Source organism: Globicephala melas, chromosome X, assembly GCF_963455315.2.
Source record: "Globicephala melas chromosome X, mGloMel1.2, whole genome shotgun sequence".
Classification (NCBI taxonomy): Eukaryota; Metazoa; Chordata; class Mammalia; order Artiodactyla; family Delphinidae; genus Globicephala; species Globicephala melas.
The window spans coordinates 41,849,261-41,867,765 of record NC_083335.1 but is presented as its reverse complement, the minus strand read 5'-3'; the positions used below and the strand labels follow the sequence as shown (position 1 = coordinate 41,867,765).

General features: G+C 46.7%; 1 pseudogene; it reads right to left on the bottom strand.

The window, feature by feature from the left end:
- The window catches only part of LOC132594454 (nuclear RNA export factor 2-like), a 34,211-nt pseudogene that overhangs the window by 10,917 nt on the left and 4,789 nt on the right, over positions 1–18,505 (bottom strand).

Here is an 18,505-nt window from a genome sequence, read left to right as displayed (position 1 = left end):
GGAACCTGACTGAACCTGACCCTCAGGGCTTCTACTCCAACAGCTGGGAAGCAGACCCCAGCCCCAACAGGGCTGTGACAGCCATAGAGCAAAGAGGAGGCCCCAGCCAACAACCAGTGCAGGCTCTGGTCAACACAACTTCAAACACACCCCCTATCAAGGGAACAAGGGCCAGCACACTTTAAGGAAATATGTGGCAAGCACCCACACCAAAACCAGCCCTTGCACCAAAAATATTGGACTCATACCGTCTACACAGGAATCCTCCAACTTCAAAACACCCCTTCAAGAACACAGTAGATTCATGCTTCTCCTAAATTCAGAGACAAAGAAAGTTAAGTGGAATGAAAAACAGAGAACTCTTCCCAACAAAAAGAACAAGAGAAATCCCCTGAAGGAACAAATAATGAAAGAGACCTCGCCAGTCTACTAGTCCCCAGATTCAGAAAGGAGGTAAGAAAAAGGCCAAAGAAATAAAGAAAGATTATTGATAGACATGCAGATCCCTGCAACAAGGAACTAGAAACTATAAAGAGAAATCAATCAAAACTAGACAACTCAATTGCCGAGATAAAAAACAAACTGAAAGCAATAAATAGCAGACAAACTAAAGCAGAAGAATAAATAAGTGATCTGGAAGATAGAATAATGGAAATCACCAAATCAGAACAGCAAACAGAAAGACAAATTTTTAAAAATAAAGAAAACATATGAGATCTATAGGATAATATAAAGCATGCATAATATGCATAATCATATGCATAATGTGCACAGTCATATGCATAATAGGGGTACCAGAAGAAGAGGAGAGAGAAAAGGAGATAGAAAATGTATTTGAAGAAATTATGGCTGAAAACTTCCCAAACCTAAAGAAGAAAACTGATATCCAGGTACAGGAAGCACAGAGGGTCCCACACAAGAAGAACCCAAATAGAGTGACACCAAGACGTAGCATAATTAAAATGGCCAAAGTGAAAGATATAGAGAACTACAAAGTCAACTGGGAAACAAGGTTTAAAATGGCAGTAAGTACATACTTATCAATAATTACTTTAAATATCAGTGGACTAAATGCTCCCATCAAAAGACAGAGTGGCTGAATGGATTAAAAAAAAAAACAAAAAAAAAACCAAGAACCTACAATATGCTGCCCATAAGAGACTCACTTCAGGGCACATGACACAGACAGATTGAAAGTGAGCAGATGGAAGGCTCTTTCATGCAACTGGAAACAACAAGAAAGCGGGGTTAGCAATACACATATCTGACAAAATAGACTTAAAGTACATAAAGACAAAGAAGGACATTATATAATGATAAAGGGATCAATAAAGAAGAGGATATTACACTAGTTGGCATATATACAGCCAATATAGGAGCACCTAAATATATAAAACAAATAGTTACAAACATAAAGGGAGAAATTAACAGGAATACTATAATACTAGGAGACTTTAACACCTCACTGACATCAATGGACACATCTTCCAGACAGAAGATCAATACGGCAACAGAGGCCCTAAATGACACAACAGACCACTTGGACTTAATTTATATCTACAGGACACTACATCCCCCAAATAAACAGAGTACACATTCTTTTCCAGTGTGCAAGGAACGTTCTCTAGGCGAGGCCACATACTAGATCAGAAAACAAACCTCAACACATTTAAGAGGATAGAAATGACTTCAAGCATCATTTATCACCAAAATGATATGAAACTAGAAATCAACCACAGAAAGAAAACTGGGAAAAGAACGAATACATGGAGACTGAACAACATGCTACCAGAAAACCAGTGGGTCAATGATGAAATCAAAGAAGAAATCAGGAAATACCTCAAGACAGATGACAATGAAAACACAACCTTCCAAAATCTGTGATGCAGCAAAAGCAGTTCTCAGAGGGAAGTACATAGCGATTCAGGCCTTCCTCAAGGAACAAGAAAAATCTCAAATATACAGAAAGAGAAAAAGAATTAGAAAAAGAAGAATCAAAAAATTCCCAAAGTCAGTTCTTTGGGAAAGAAATAAAATAGAGATAAAAATACAAAAGATCAATAAAACCAAGGGCTAGATTTTTGAAAAGACAAACAAAATCGACAAACTTCTAGCCAGGCTCACCAAGAGAAAAAAGAGGTCATACACCGTGATCCAGTTGGATTCATTCCAGTTGCTCTGATAGCCTTATGGAAGTTCCCTTGTATGTTATTTGTTGCTTTTCCCTTGCTGCTTTTAATATTCTCTCTTTATCTTTAATTTTTGCCATTTTAACTACAGTGTGTCTTGGTGTGGTCTCCTTTTGCTTGACCCTGTTTGGGACTCTCTGTGCTTACTAAACCTGGATATCTCTGTCCTTTCCCAGGTTAGGGATGTTTTCAGCTATCATGTCTTCAAATATGTTCTCTGCCCCTTTCTCTTTCTCTTCTCCTTCTTAGACCCCTGTAATACAAATGTTAGTACACTTGCTGTTGTCCCAGAGGTCTCTTAAACTGTCCTATTTCTTTTTCTCTTTTTTTCTTTTTTCTATTCTGCTTCCGTTATATCTACTACTCAGTCTTCCAGCTTGCTCGTCCATTCCTCTGCATCATTTCATTTACTGTTGATTCCATGTAGTGTATTTTTCATTTCAGTTATTGTATTCTTCTCTGTGTGGTTCTTCTTCATATTTTCTAAATCTTTGTTAAAAACTTCTCACTCTGTTCATCCAATCTTCTCCTGAGTTCTTTGAACATCTTTATGATCATTACCCTGAACTCTTTATCAGGTAGATCGCCTATCTCCACTTCACTTTGTTCTTCTTCTGGGGTTTTATCATGTTCCTTTGTTTGGAATAGATTCCTCTGTTGCCTCATTTTGTCCAATTTGCTGTTTTATTTCTCTGTATCTGGTAGGTTGGCTCCATTTCCCAACCGTAGAGCAGTGGCTTTTTGTAGGAGACGTCCTGTGTGACCCAGCCGAGCTCTCCCCTCTGGTCACCAGAGCTATATGCTCTAAGGGTGCCCCCTGTTAGGGCTGCATGTGTCCTTCTGCTGTGACCAGCACACTACTGTGGGTGGTGTGGTAGGTGTGGCTGGCCCCTGGTCCAGCGGGTTGCCAGGCCCTGCCTTGTACAGAGGCTGGTGGCCACTGGCGAGTGAGGCTGGGTCATGAGGCTGCTGGCTGCAGTGCCCCAGGAAGTCCCGGGATTAGCGCTGGCCCACTGGTGGGTGGTGCTAAGCTCTGCAGTGGGTGGTGGTGGGGCTAGAGGTCCTGTATCTAGTGTCAGCCTGCTGGTGGGCAGGGCCAGTTCCACATGGCTGGCTGCCAGGTTTGGGGGTGTCCAAAAGCTGGTGTTGGCCCACTGTTGAGTGGGGCTGGATCCCAGGGCAGCTGGCTGAGGGGTCCAAGGTGTCTTGGAACTGGTGTTGGCCTGCTGGTGGGTGGGGCTGTGGCCCAGCGAGTCCTGGAGCTAGTGCTGGCTCGCTGGTGGGCAGAGCCAGGTTCCTGGGTCTCTGGCTGCAGGGCCTTGGAGTCCTGAAGCTAGTGTCGATTTGCTGGTGTGTGGGTCCAGTTCCTGACATGGCTGGGTATGGGGTCTGGGGTGTCCCAAAGCTGGCGTCATCCCACTGGTGAGTGGGGCCAGATCCAGGAGCAGCTGGTTGAGGGGCCCAATGTGTCCCAGAGCTGGTGCCAGCCTGTTGGTGTATGGGCTGGGTCCTGGTATGCCAGGCGGCAGGGCTGTGGTAGTTCTTGGGCTAGTGTTCCCAGAGGAATATTCCTTTTTGCATATTTACAAATATGTACATTAACAGAAGATGTTCTTTAATTTTATTACATTTTCATGAGACTGAATTTCTTCTAAAAGCTTGAAGCTTTTAAAGATATTCCATATTGAATTTTAATGGTGCTCTTTAAAGAAAATTGTTGCTGATCATAAATGTTGACAATTTTCTTGCTTCTCACCTTTCATACCTTTATGAACTCTGTGTTGTATGTGTACAGAATGGTAATACTTGATAAAATTGTAACTATAAAGAATCCATTCCCTTCTAGTCAAACTATCCTGACACAATAATATCAAAGTACGATAGTAAAGAGAAAGCTTTGCCAAAACTTTGAGAAAGAAAAAGAGATTTCAGTACGCTACCATGGATGCCTTTGTGGTCCTTCCTAAACTTACTGCAGGGGTGAGAGCTCTAGTGCTTTGTAGCTACCCATTCGCTAATTCAATGTAGGTATTTCCTGAATAGAAGTATTTGTTACCTGGAAAGACATAGTAGTTGAAAACCATTTGAGCTTGAGTACTGTGGGTATTATGCTCATATTGATAATTGTGCTTTCAAATGGTGCCTGAAGGTGGTATTTTTGTTTACCTATGCAATATACATTCCTCATCTTCCTAAGTGGTCTCAAATTTTCATTAGTGCATTTCCTCCCTCGTACAGTCACATGTTGGGGGGAATTTGCCTGCTAGTTCCAAGGGTGAGACCAGAGTTACTCTAGATCTCACGCAATAATCCTGTGTCCCTAGCCACAGTCATTGGTTCAAGATTGGGCCTGAGTCTTTATATCTTTGAGCCACTGGATCAACGAACCTAAAGTCTCCTCTACCTCTGGGCTCTCAGTTATATAAGCAAGTATCTTTCCTTATCGTATACACAAAAGTGGATTTTACTTTCTGTTACTTGTAGCTTTGTTACTTACTGCTATATATGTTTTTGAAGATATGTTATCGGGTGAATGTAAGTTCAGAATTTGTAATCTTCTCAATACATTTTCTTTTATGGTTTGATAGTAGCCTTCTTGGTTGCAATTGCTTGATGTCTATTTTGCCTGATAGTGATACAAATTAACCACGTTTCTTTCAGTTTTACTGATCATTGGTATTTTTTACCATCACTTTATTTTCATCCTTTCTGACAGTCTACTCTACCTGCTTCATGACCTACTGAAACACGTTCATAATGCCTGTATTAGACTGTTCAGACTGCCACAACAAAAATACCACAGACTAAGTGGCTTAACAACAGAAATTTGTTTCTCACAGTGCTGGAGGCTGGAAGTACAAGATCAAGGTGTGAGCAGGGGTGATTTCTTCTAAGGCCACTCTCCTTGGCTTGAAGATGGCCATCTTCTTGCTGCTTTTTCACATGGTTGTCCCTCTTTGTATACACACTTCTGCTGTCTCTCTGTGTGTCCTAAACTCCTCTTCTTATAAGCACACCAGTCAGATGGGATTAACGTATCCCCTAACAGCCTTAAATTCACTTAATCACCTTTTAAAGGCCCTATCTCCAAATCCAGTCACATTCTGAGGCACTGGTAGTTAGGGCTTCAGGATATGAATTTTGGGAGAACACAGTTCAGTCAATAACAAAACCTAATGTTAAGATGACGTTATCATAGAAAACAAGAGAGCAGAGGCAGGAGCAATGATGCGGAGCAGGCAGGAGGATGGTATGTTAGGCTTTCATTTTCCTATAGCTTCTCCAGTTCCTAAAATTCTCGAATGGCCAATGAATCCCAGGCATTTGACTGAGAAATTTCCATTGCTACTACCTCAGCCTGGACCTAAAGGATGGGAACTAGTATTCCACACTAGTTAACAGCTCACAGCTTAAAATCTAACCCTTTCCTATTATCAATAGATCTGCTATTTTCTTCCAAGACACTTGACCCTTCTTAACCTCAGCTTCTTAATTAGATACAGAGACAAAATAATTAGTCATACAACTCCAACTGTGAGAATTAAATGAAATTGAGATCTACTTCTGCACATAATCAGGGCTGATTGCTGGGTGGAAGGTTTGGAAAGCTGTTTCCTCAGCCATATATGCACAGAATGTTCAGGCTCATTCTATTCTAACAGCTCTATGTTCTAGGTCATGCCACAGCATTGTCTATGAGACATGCAGAAGGGGAAGAGTTGCGTCTGTGCACTGGGGTTAGACCTTTTGGGGGCCCAATTATCTCATCAAATACCTCCCTTACTATTTAGCAACCAGAGCCACTTGCAGTTCTCTATTTCGACTCCTAATCTTCAGGAAGACAGAGACATTGTCTGAATTTTTTCATGGCCCTATCTTCCCTTCTTAGCACTAAGCTTGACATGCACTAGGTGCATGAATGAATGAGTAAGTGGATGAATGATAGTTATATGCCACACATATATCTTTCTTCTCTGACAGTTCATAGCCCCTGGCAGGCCAGAGCCTTAGCCTTATAGCTAAGTCCAGTGGTTAAGCCTCGGTGCTCTCACTGCAAGGGGCCCAGGTTCGATCCCCGGTTGGGGAACTAAGATCCGGCAAGCCATGCAGCACAGCCAAAAAAAAAAAAAAAAAAAAAAAGATGGATGCATTATGTTGAACATAAATTATAGCTCAGTGAAGTTGGCTTTTAATATGTCTTTGTATCCCTTCCAGAATCTGGAGCTGTGTCATGCTCATATGTGGAATCAACCTGTATTTTCAGATTGAACTGTACAATTGGGTTTTTCGTGTGTTTGCTTGCATGCTTGATTTTTGTTTTGTTTTGGGTTTTTTTTTTTTTGCCACAGCCAAGAATGTTCTCAGATCTCCTGACTTATACATCCAACCACATGCTCCCCACCGAGATTATTCGTAGGCTCCACAAACGACATGGTCAAAACAGAACTGTCAGTTTCCTGGCATTGCACCGAAGCTGGTCCTCCATTCATTTCCCCGTCGAAGAAAACCGCCCTAACCCAGCTGCAAAAACCCACATTCCAAGAGACACACTTAATTCCTCTATCCCTTACCACAAACGTGGACTTCATCAACAAGTTCAGTACTTCCAAGATACATCTCATCTCAAACCCCATCTCACCCCTTCCATTGCTACGACTGTAGTCTACGAGACTGTAACCTCTCACTGTCATGTGTGTAGTAGCCTCCTAATCTTGTCTCTTGATCTTACAGTTGCTCTATTTCAGTCTGTCCTCCAAGGAACATTTAGAGTGAGCTTTAATAAAGCAGATTTTGATAATAATTTCCCTTCATTTCAGAAAGCACCCAATGGCTCCATCATAATAAGAACAAAACCCAGAGTCCTTACCATGGCCCATAGGACCTTCTGTTATTGGGCCCCTCCTACCATTCTCACCTCATTTTCTAACACTGTCCTCCCAATACACACTGGCATACAAGCTGTTCCCTAAAACTGCCAAGCTTGCCCATATCTTAGGGCCTTTCGTCTTGCTCTTCCCTCTGCCTCGAGGGCTCAGCTCCTATATCTTCCCACTGCTGACTGTGTACTTCTTGTTATTTGACTATTAAATCTAAGTTACATCTTCAGAAAATCCTTCCTTGCCTTCCCCACCCTAGTCATTCTCTGTCACATTTTCCCATATTATTTTCTTAATGGCTCTCAAATCTTGAGTGTATCAACCCCTGTAGAATGTGAGCTCCATGAGAACCATGACCCTGTCTGTCAGGTGCTCTGATTTATCTCCAGTGCCTATCACAGTGCCTCACATATCACTGGTAACCAATAAATATTTGTTGAATGAATGAGTGAGTGAGTGAATGACGTAGATTTAGCATGCTAAGTTGTGAGGACTCAGGCATAGTCTGGGACATGGGATTTGGGAGGATGGGAGAGTGAGCTCAGGTGTCTCTGAAGCAGCAGTTTTGTTTGAATCCATGAAAACTGTGGTTGGAAAACTGGGTAGAAAGGACATGATAATTGAGGTGGTGCTTCTAGCTGCCTTGGGTGTGAAAGTGTACCATATGTTCTATACCTATTCTCCTTCTTTCTTAATAAAAGAATCCCAAATTTATTTGGGACAGTAATGTTTCCAGTAAAAGACCACATTTATAGCCTCCTTTGCAGCCAAAAATGGTCACATGACCGACTTCTACCTAATGAGGTGATGGCAGAAGTGTTGTATAGTAGTTCCAGGCAGGTGGCTAAAAGGGAGATGAATTTCTCAGACCATGGTGTTTCTCATACCATCTGTTGTGGACTGAACTGTGTCCTACCCAAATTCATACGGTGAAGCTTTAACCCCCAGTACCTCAGAATGTGACTGTGTTTGAAGATAGGGCCTTTAAAGAGGTGATTAAATTAAAATGAGGCCGTTAGGGTAGACACTAATCCAATATGATTGGTTTCCTTATAAGAGGAGTTTAGGACACGTAAAGAGATACCAGGGTGTGTATGCACAGAGGGACAACCATGTGAAGAAGGAGTAAGAAGGAGGCCACTTGCAAGCCAAGGCGAGAGGCCTCAGAAGAAACCAAACCTGTGGACACCTGGATCTTGGACTTCCAACCTTTAAAACTGTGAGAAATAAATTTCTGTTGTTTAAGCTACTCAGCCTGTGGTGTCTTGTTATGGCAGCCATAGCAAACTAATACACCATCAGATAAGGTTTTCAATTTTGACAGCTCATTAGAATCAACTGGGGTGAACCTTAAAGATACTGATGACTGGGCTTATCCCTAGAGGCTCTGATTCAGTTGGTTGAATCTGAGCATTCGAGGGGATCCTAATGGATATCCAGAGTTGAAAACCACACGTCTAGGAGAATAGTTTTAGCACTCCATTGAGCAGGCTGAGAGTGATGAATCTAGCATCATTTAGAAGGCATACCCCCGTATCTCCCTCCTTCCACTGTGTTTCCTCTACCCCATATCCCCCTTCTTCTTCTGCCCTATCTAGATCTCCACAGATGGACCCAGAGATGCCCCCATCTCTTAATCCTGTTCCATATCCAAGTTCAGTCCTAATTTGAGGAACATTTAATAGCTTCAGCCCCACTTCTGCCCTCCCTGTCAAGAAAAGTGAGTCTCGAGGGGCCTCACATTCTCTTACTCTGCCTGTTAGCCAGAGCCAGGGCAGCTCTCTAGAGGTAACTTCTTGCCTCTTAATCCAATTATAAAATGGATGAAAGACATGAACAGAGGGCAAACAGGCTTAGGAAGAGCTATTCAACATCTTTAGCCATCATGCAAATGCAAATTAAAAGCACAATGAAATGTTAAACCCACCTATCAGAATGGCTGAAAAAAACAGTGACAAAACCAAATGCAGGCAACACTGGATAAACTGAGTCACTCACACATTGCCAAAGGCAATGCAAAATGGTACAGGCCGTCTGGAAAACAATATGGCAGGTTTTTCAAAACGAAACATGCGATTACCAAATGATACAGCAGTTGCACTCTGGGCAATTTACCCAGAGAAATGAAAATTCATGTTTACACAAAAACCTTTACATGAAGTTCATCACAGTTTTACTCACAATAGTTAAAAAGTGGAAATAGCCCAGATGTCTTTCAGCGGGGGAATGGGTAAGCAAACTGTGGTACATTCACACCGTGGAATCCTATTCAGCAATAAAAAGGAACAGACGATAGACACACTTTACAACTTGGATGGATCTCAGGAGAATTATGCTGAGTGAAAGGAATCCATTCCTAAAGGTAGTGTACTATATGATTCCATTTCTATGACATTTAGGAAATTATAATAGTGTTTGACAGAGTTTAGGGATGTGCGATCAGGAAGAAGGTGGGTGTGGCTATAAAGGCTAACATGAGGGAAACGTGTGGTGATGAAACAGTTTTTGATCTTGTTTGTGGTGATAGTTAGAACACCTACACTGCTGGTAAAAGTGCATGGAATTATATATATAAGTATTATGCACAAGTGTTCTAACACACAAAAGAGTGCATGTAAAATGGCGAAATTGTGGTAAGCTCAGTGGATTGTACCAATGTCCATTTCTTAGTTTCGATACTGTACTAAAATAATACAAGGTGTTATCATTAGGAGAAGGTGAGTGATGGGTATACATGACCTCTGTACACATTTTTTTGCAACTTCTGGTAAATCGATAATTATTTCAAAATAAAAAAGTTAAAAAAACAACACAGGAGTTGTGGGGAAAATCGTCTTAGGTACAGAACCTAAGAACCTAATAAAAATGTTAACACAGTTTTAGACCTGTTAAATGATTAAGAAATCCATAATTATTGGAGTAAATATGGTACTTTACTTGCTAAATACCTTATGTTTGCTTATAGAAGTGAACATCAGAACGGTCACAACTTGTGAGTACTGAAGTGGTGGAGAGAAGGTTATCAGGAGGCAAAGCTTGGATTTTAGGGTTGTCCAGGAATGGAGTCCTTACTCTATAATTTTCAAGCACTGTGTAGGTCGGATATAAATGCTAGAGACTGCCAGGGATGATGTGGGAGAGGGGACTTTTTGGTCCTGGCCCCACTAACTCATGGTTGGGTCAGGGGAAGAGCAATCCAAGACACACAACATACAATGTGCAATGTTACTCTTTAATATAAAGATAAACAAGGATCATGTGTGGGAAAAATATAAAACAACGGGCAGGCCTACACAGTAAACTTTGGCTTCCTGATTAGCTGGACTGCAAGCTTAGTCATGGATATGGCTTCAGTTAAGAGAAGAGAGGTGACAAATATGATGAGGATGAAAATGACATCTAAAGGCTCATTTGCAGAGTTTTGTTCTCAAGATCCCAGGTCAGTGGATGAGGGTCACATGTGGAATTTTGCCCTTGGACTGAAGAAAGTAAAGAGAAAGAATTGGGATGTCAGCAGAGCCAGCAGCCGTGAGTGTCAACCCCCGGGCACCTGACTTCTGTCCACCTTCACCTTCCTGAAACCCTAGACGTCTATTTCTTCTTATCTCTGAATTCTCAGAATTCACTTTTTGATGAGTAAAGAAATTTTTAGTTCTGGTATAGTCTAGTCATTGTACTGAAAGCACCTCTAGTGGGGGAGGATAGATGACCTCCCTTAGGACTAAACGGGAGACACTTGACCACACAACTTCACTGCTACATCTATGCTACAAGAGCAAGCCTTCAAGTTTACCAACATGTATGTACCAGAATGAGCAGATGCCACTGCATGTAATGCTGAAAAAGAGGCGAAAAGCTAAATGCCTATCAATAATAGCTTATGGCTTCCTGGAATTCAATTGTTTAATATATTGATCTTAGAAAGAATAATGTAGCTTCACATATACTGAGAAGAAACTATGCTGGCACTAATAATAAAAGAAGTTTCAAAACAGTATATAAGATAGGATACCTGTATTTTATAATACATGGAAATGTATTAGTATGAAATTAGGGTATTTCTCACAAGTAAACGTTTGTAAGGAAAAATAGATTTAAAATAATTACCTGAAAATTCCCATTAATCACTCCTCTACTCCTCCCAGCTCCCTCCTATCCCCATGCAACCCCAGCACTCACTTCTGAGACCACTAGCGGTTCATCTCAGATGGGGTGGAGGATGCCTGCATGATGTCCTGCTGCTGCTGGGAGAGGGGTGCATGGAGCTGGAGGTGGGTGTAGGCAGTGGGATGGAGAACACACTCTGGGTCTCGCTGGGGTCGGCATCCCTCACATACAGCTCGTCATTCACGATGCACAGACTGAAGGAAAAATGGGGCCTCAGACAACTGGTGGATGGACACCCACACCCCCAATACTGACTCTGCTCCCACTGGCACTCAGCAACCAGATTCCTTCCACGTCCCTCCTGTGTCTGTCTTCCAGGTTCCTTAACTGGTACCTCTGCCCCTCCCCACAGAGCCCACCTTTGGAGAGACTGTCTACCACCTTCACTTGATTTATAGGTTCATCCCCAAACCAGGGGCAATTTCGCATTTACCCTTTACCACAGTGCAAGGGGTGGACAGTCTGATCCCCATTCTCAGAAGAAGACACTGAGTCACACAGAGGTCATGGGAATTGACCAAGGTCACACAGCGAGTGAGTGTTGGGTCAAGGAGTGAACGCATAGGCCGATTCCAGGCCCATACTCTTCCTAACCACTAGGCTACACTGCTCCTGGGATCCCCCTGCTGGCTTTCCACAATACTGAGTAAACCTAAGGTCTTTGCCACCACATTCCCTCGCCCCTGAGCCCAGGCGGGGACGGGCATTCCCTCCCACAACAGGGCTCTCACCTGCAGTCGCGGGCAGGGGTAGCGATGAAGGTCTGGGTGAAGGAACGCACACAGCGCTGAGAACTTCCTTCCACTTCAACAGCAAACAAACCACAGTACCCCTTACAGCTGCACTTGCTGTACACGCTCACACGGCGGTCCCCAGTCAGGGTGTGACTGGACACTCATGCTGAGAGGGCAGTTGTTCACGGGGGCCAGGGTGTCGGGAATGGGGAGGGCAACTATAGGAGCAGTCTGCACCCAGTGACAGGACCCCTGACGACCACTGCCCAAGTTCACGGGGTGCATTTTTCACAGCCGCCCAAGAGGTGGATACTACTACCCTATTTTGCAAATGAGGAAACTGAGAGGCTCAGTAACGGCCCAAGTTCTCAGAGTAAGGATCTGGGATGAGAGCCACCAAAATCCACAGCCTGTGTCCCCAACGCCCAGGGTGTGCAGGGCAGACAGGCATGGACACAGCTCAGACCTGGATTGTCTGTGGGAAGCCTGAGGGCAGGAGAACACAGTGGGGAAGGGGAGGGGAGAGGAGGGGAGGGGAGGTGGGGGAGGGCAGGTGGGGAGGGGAGGGGTGGAATGCAGGGAAGGGAAGGGAAGGGAAGGGAAAGGAAGGGAAGGGGTCAGGGAAGCTAGGTGGTTCTGGGAGTGAGCCTGGCCAGGGGGAGGCAGCAGTGGGCCATCTGCGCTGGGGGTCTACACACACTCACCTGCCTTGAACACTCCGCAGACGGAGAAGCAGAGCATCGATTCCTGAAAGGGAAGAGCCCAGGCGCCCAGTCACCACCTCCACCTCCCACCCACCTGCGGCTTCCTGGGCCCACGCGAGGGAGGAAGCAGGCGCTCACCGTCTGGAACCACGTGTCTACCACGAAGGAGCTGAAGGCATGCTGAGTCTTGGGCAACACACAGAGGGTGTGCACAATGACACGTTTTGTGTGCTTCAGCAGCTGGACTCGCAGGTCTGTGAGGGGAGGGGAAGCGAGCGAAGGTCAGGGGCTGCCACGCCCTGGGCCCTATGATTGACCCCTTCACCGCCCTTTCCCACCCAGTCTTCCCATCACACACTCACAGGGGTCCTTGAGCTTCTTCATATTCCTGCTGTCCTTGAAATACTCGCACAAGCTGCTTCTAGGAGACAAAGAGCAACAGTGGGTGGTGGGTGTTTGCAGGAGCTGGCCTGTGCCTGCTGGGGGGCCACACGGCCCGGGAGCAGAGGCTGTACTGTCATACTCACGGGGCTGGGTCCTCGGGGTGGAAGGGAATCGTCAGGGAGAAGCAGGCCTCCTCGTGATAAGCACCCGCGAGAACCTGTCTGTCTCCATAGTCATGGATCAAGTAGTACCTGAGGGGGAGCAATGAAGACAGTCTATCTCTGTGGTCTGGACCTCAAATGAGACTTGAAAACTCCCCTGAGCAGACCTGTGCTCAGGTGGCCTCACCTGTCCTAGACCTGCCCCCCCTTGCTCAGCTTCCCAGAGATACTTACTGCTTCAGGAATTGCAGGACTAGGCTCTTCAGCTCATCAGATCCAAAGTAGCTTCCCTGGAATCAAATGGCACTTGAGACTATGCAGTAGATAAAGCCTCCCTGCAACACCCCAAATGTTGTTTGATCCTCTTCCTGACCTTGCAGAGCTTTACTATGTAGGGAGTGTCAATATCAAAGGTCACTGGTGACGGTAACTCCTGGCCATCCTGGAGAAGGGAAGAGAAAGTCAGGAGTGGAGACCAGGGGAGTGGCTCTGGATGATCCGGGAAAAGGATGGGCCCTGGAGGGTGAGGGTCAGGGGTCAGGTGTGAAAGGGACCTGGAAATTCCATGGGAAAGCTTACAGTGGATGTCTTCATCATGAGGTCCTGGAAGTCTCTAGTGTTATATTCAACTTGTGTGTGTGCATGTGTGTATTTATGGGTATTTTTCCAGCAAGTATATCCATGTCATTTTCAGGAGTCCATGTCCCCCAAAATGGTTAAGGTTCTGATGCTAATATGTGATCTAGGCAAGACCCAAAGGGCTTGAGGGCAGGTGCAGAGGCCACCGACATTTGTAAGAGACAATGATTTACGTAGGCACTTACCAGGCGTAACAACTTCGGGAAACATTCTCTGATGGCCTGTCCAAAACCAAAAATAGAGAAGAGGTGGTTGATAGTTCAAGGTTGCAATGCTTCCTTTGAGTTAAAACAGTAATACCATAAACAGAGATCAGTGTGTTCTGGCCAATCCAGCAGCACCCTTTGCCCACCTCTGCTCCTGATTTTAGGGGTTTTCACTCCACTTGCCTGTTGAGCACTGAGCATCTGTCATCTTACTGTCTGAAAGGCACTGTCTCCTCATCTCTCTCAGTACCTTCACTTTAATATTCCTCCCCTCCCTCCCTTCCTCTCCTTCGCCTGGGTAGCTCCCACCCAGGCTACTCGGACTCCCTTCTCCAGTGCCACAGGGACCAGCATTTCAAACCCATGCTGCAGGGCTTCCTTCTCCTCCCTCCCTTCCTCCAGGGCCCCACTGAAGGCTGTGGGGAGAAGAGGGAATGGAGTGGGAGCCCGGGGCTCTGCTACCTCACTGGGGGTCCAGCACTCTGGCAAGACCCCGACACACCCCAGGGATGGCCCAGGATGCTGGGCCAGCGAGGTGAGTGAGGTGGGGCTCAGGGAGGGAGATGGAGGGGATGAAGACAGAAAGGGAGTGAAGGTAGGAAGGGAGAGATGAGAGAGACATAGGGGCACAGAGACAGGGGAGAGAGAGACAACAAAGGGAAGGGAAAGAAGCTCTCCCATGGTCGGGGTCAGGGAAGAAGAGAGAAGAAAGGGGAAACGGCACACTTGTTGCGGCTCTTCACTTGCCCCAGAATCGCCCAGACACACCAGGTAGGAATGGAAAATATGCACGTGTTGGGCTGGGGGCCCACTGGATGCTGGCTGAAACTATGTCACCTGTGTGAGCTCAGCCAGACTTGGGCATGGGAAACCGAGCAGCCATGGGGGCAGATCTTCCCCAGAAGGAGGAAAGGGTCAGGTCCCAGCTCAGTATGGGGTTGAGGATCCGTGGCCCCCTCTGATGATCACCGTCTTCTCTCCCGATGACCCCTGCAACTGTCTGAGTTGGTTCTTTATCTGAGGAATCATACCTGTCTCAGGCTGCCCAGGGCTCCTGTGAAGGACCAGGTGGGATGATGTGACGTGTGCAGGGAGGGATGGGAAGTGCCCCTCAGAGGCCTGTCCTTCTCTCTCCTCTACCACCTCTGCCCTCTGCCTTCCACCCCTGCCTCAGGAAGCCCTCTGATCACTGGCGTGAGCCCACGTCTGGCCCCTTGACTCAGGGAGCCCTGCTTTTTCCCAAGGAGGGTCCAGCTCCTGGCACTGGGCCAGCAGAATGGATGTCATGACAGCAGCCACCCATGGCCTCAGCCCTCAGCATGGCGCAGGAAAGCCCCCATGTCAACCTGGGAGAGGAGGGGGGATCCATTTGGAGGAAGGGGAAGAGGGCCCCTCTCAGAACGGGGGAGGCGAACCCCATCTCAGCACGAAGAAGGAAGGCTTCTCTCAGCAAGAAGCCCTGGACAGGAGGACCCTTCTCAGTCCAGGGCGCCAGCATCTGGATCAAGGCTGGTCGCTCCTGGTCCTGGTGAGGAGGAGAAGCCCTGCTTCTTGGGGCACACTCTTGGGAGGTCTTGCTGGAATATATCTGGGCGCAGAGACCTGAAAACAGACCCCAGAGCGCCTGCAGAGGTGAGCAGGTCAGGGGAAGGAAACTCCTCACCGGTGATAGGCACAGAGAGAGCAGAAGGTGGGGCCTGTGATCCTCCCAGAAGACCAGGGCTGCCACCTTTGGCAAAGGGGCACTGTCACAGATAGTCTAGGCTCCCATGGGTGAAGGTCACCAAGAAGGGTGACAGGGTGTTCACACTGACCTTACATAGGTGGACTGGTCTGGGAAGGTGTCACACAATGGGTTCCCTTGCAGCCACAGCTCTTCAAGCTTCAGCCCTTGCATCTTGCTCAACTCCCACATAGACGTCAGCTGAGAAATATGGCGCGGAAGTGGGAAAAGGAATCCCAGGGAAAGAGGGACATCTGGATCCCTGCACCCCCAGACCCCTCCCTCCCACACAGGTACCTTCACCTGCCTCCTGTCATCACTCTGATGGCCACTAATATGCACCCCCCCCACTCTCAACCCAACTTTGACCTGGCTCCCTCTTCTCACCTCATTTTTGGAGAGGTTCAGGATCTTGACCGTGGGGGCCATCTGTATAATGTCAGACAGGCCATCCAGCTGGTACAGTTTGTTGCTGCTCAAGTTCAAGGACAACAGCTTTGGGGCAAGAAGAGGTAGAGTGAAGGTTACTATCTAGGACCTTGGAGACAAATCTGCCCTCCTCCCCATCTCTTCCACCCCCTACCCTAATACCAGCACTGGGCCTACAGCCTCACCTCAGGGAAATACTTTTCGATGACCTGCAGGGTGGCAGCCATGCAGCTTCTTCGATTCAGAAATATGTCAATATCATAGCCCACCAAGTCTTCAGGAAGGAGAGGGGAGGGAATAGGATGGCTGAGTGGGGTGTGGGGCCAGCACCTGCCCCTCCCCACATTACCATCCCTAAGTTTCCCTCCAGGAAGACCCCTCTGCCCTCACCCGCCCTAGAATTACTGCTGTCAGCCATACCTCGGTCAAGGCGGAGCCTCTGGAGGTCAAGAGTTTGCTGGGAGACATCAAATCGTTTGCTCAAGGTCAGCTGTGGAGAGAGAGATGGAGAGAGCCGCTCTGAGGCTGTGGTGGTGGCAGGGAAATTGGGGGCGAGGGGGACGGGGGTCTGGAGGAAGGAGAGGTGGGTCTGAGCATTGGCACACAACATGCCTTGCATCTGCATTACCTTTAGCTGCTCCATTTCTTCTGGCTTCAACTTATACCACACAGTGTAGGGAATAGCAGAGTGGCTGACAAAGACAGGTATCTGCAGGAAGAGGTGGGGTAAGCACCAGGAACTCTAGTTCCAAAGAAGAAAACCAGCCCCTGGCCTGTACTCCTTCCTCAGGATGAGGTACACGTAACGCCCTCGACACACACCTTTCGGCTCTCCTCGTCACGAATCTTGTAGCTGACATCCTTCAATGCAGAGGCAGTGCTAGCTTCCTGGACAGAGAATCGAGCCCCATTTTTCACAAAGTGGAACTACAGGGATTGAATGCAACAGCAATAGTTTCAGAAGCCAGCAGACCCTGCTGAACCAGGTCTCTCTCTCCCCCTTCCCTGTGCCCAAGCGTCTGGCTTCGGCATCCTGTCTTATGTTCACTGGAGTGAAGGGGACACTGCAATGTCTCTGGATTGAGTTCATTAGCCATGTCCTGTCATACTTTATCCCATAAGGAATCTAAGGATGAAAAGAAGCGATGGGAGAGAGGACAGACAACAGGGAATTTAAGCTGGAGGACGAACCTTTTCCTGTTCTTTTCTGGCCTTCTACTGAGCTTGCAAGGGCTTGTAAAGAAGGGAACATATGTATATGTATAACCGATTCAGTTTGTTATAAAGCAGAAACTAACACACCATTGTCAAGCAATTGTACCCCAATAAAGATGTTTAAAAAAATGAGAAAAAGAAAATTTTTTTTTTAAAAAAGAAGGGACTACTGACATGATTTCTTATGGGTGTACGTCATATGGATTTCCTAAGTACTCTTTCTGTCCAGTCAAACTCTCTTCCACATAATCAAGGTGTCAGTGATGATCTTCCTTTTATAAATTTCCAACGCCCAGGGTGTGCAGAGCAGAGAGGCATGGATACAGCTAAGACCTGGATTGTCTGTGGGAAGCCTGAGGGCAGGAGAACACAGTGCGGAAGGGGAGAGGAGGGGAGGGGAGGGGAGTGGGAAGGGGAGGGGAGTGGGGGGATGGGAGGGAAGGGCAGGGAAGGAAGGGGAGGGGAAGGGAAATGAAGAGAAGGGGAAGGAATGGAAAGGAAATGCAAGGGAAGGGAAGGGGTCAGGGAAGCTGGGTGGTTCTAGGAGTGAGCCTGGCCAGGGGGAGACAGCAGTGGGGCATCTGGGGTGTGGGTCTATACACACTCACCTGCCTTGAACACCCCGCTGACAGAGAAGCAGAACATCGTTTCCTGAAAGGGAAGAGCCCAGGCGCCCAGTCACCACCTCCACCTCCTACCCACCTGTGGTTCCTGGGCCCACCCGAGGGAGGAAGCAGGCGCTCACCGTCTGGAACCACATATCCACCACGAAGGACCTGAAGTCATGCTGAGTCTTGGGCAACACACAGAGAATGTGCACAATGACACATTTTGTGTGCTTCAGCAGCTGGACCCGCAGGTCTGAGGGGAGGGGAAGCGAGCGAAGGTCAGGGGCTGCCACGCCCTGGGCCCTATGATTGACTCCTTCACTGCCCTTTCCAACCCAGTCTTCTCATCACCCACTCACAAGTGTCCTTGAGCTTCTTCATATTCCTGCTGTCCTTGAAGTACTCACACAAGCTGCTTCTAGGAGACAAAGAGCAACAGTGGGTGGTGGGTGTTTGCAGGAGCTGGCCT